This window comes from Salvelinus sp. IW2-2015, unplaced genomic scaffold, assembly GCF_002910315.2.
Source record: "Salvelinus sp. IW2-2015 unplaced genomic scaffold, ASM291031v2 Un_scaffold1454, whole genome shotgun sequence".
Taxonomy (NCBI): Eukaryota; Metazoa; Chordata; class Actinopteri; order Salmoniformes; family Salmonidae; genus Salvelinus; species Salvelinus sp. IW2-2015.
Window position 1 is genome coordinate 127,638 of NW_019942918.1, and position 473 is coordinate 128,110.

Here is a 473-nt window from a genome sequence, read left to right on the forward strand (position 1 = left end):
GCACACATACACAATCCATGTCTCAATTGTCTCAAGGCTTAAAAATCCTTCTTTAACCTGTCTCCTCCTCTTCATCTACAATGATTGAAGTGGATTTAACAAGTGACATCAATAAGGGATCATGGCTTTCACCTGGATTCACCTGGTCAGTCTTCCATGGAAAGAGCAGGTGTCCTAAATGTTTTGTACACTCAATGTAGATACAGGTACAGTATCACATTACCAAAAACCCCATGCTAACAACATCTGCCACTGCATGCTCATTTTAGATACAATCACTTTTGAGTATTTAGTATTTATTAGGATGCCCATTATCTGCTACCAAAGCAGCTATTACTTTTCCTGGGGTCCAAACAGGGCTAAAGCAGAACAACAGCCTACAACAGCCTACGTCATAAAAGAAAATATACATCATACAAGACATTATTAAATTATTACTCCAATATTACACATTTACTATATAAAATCCACAA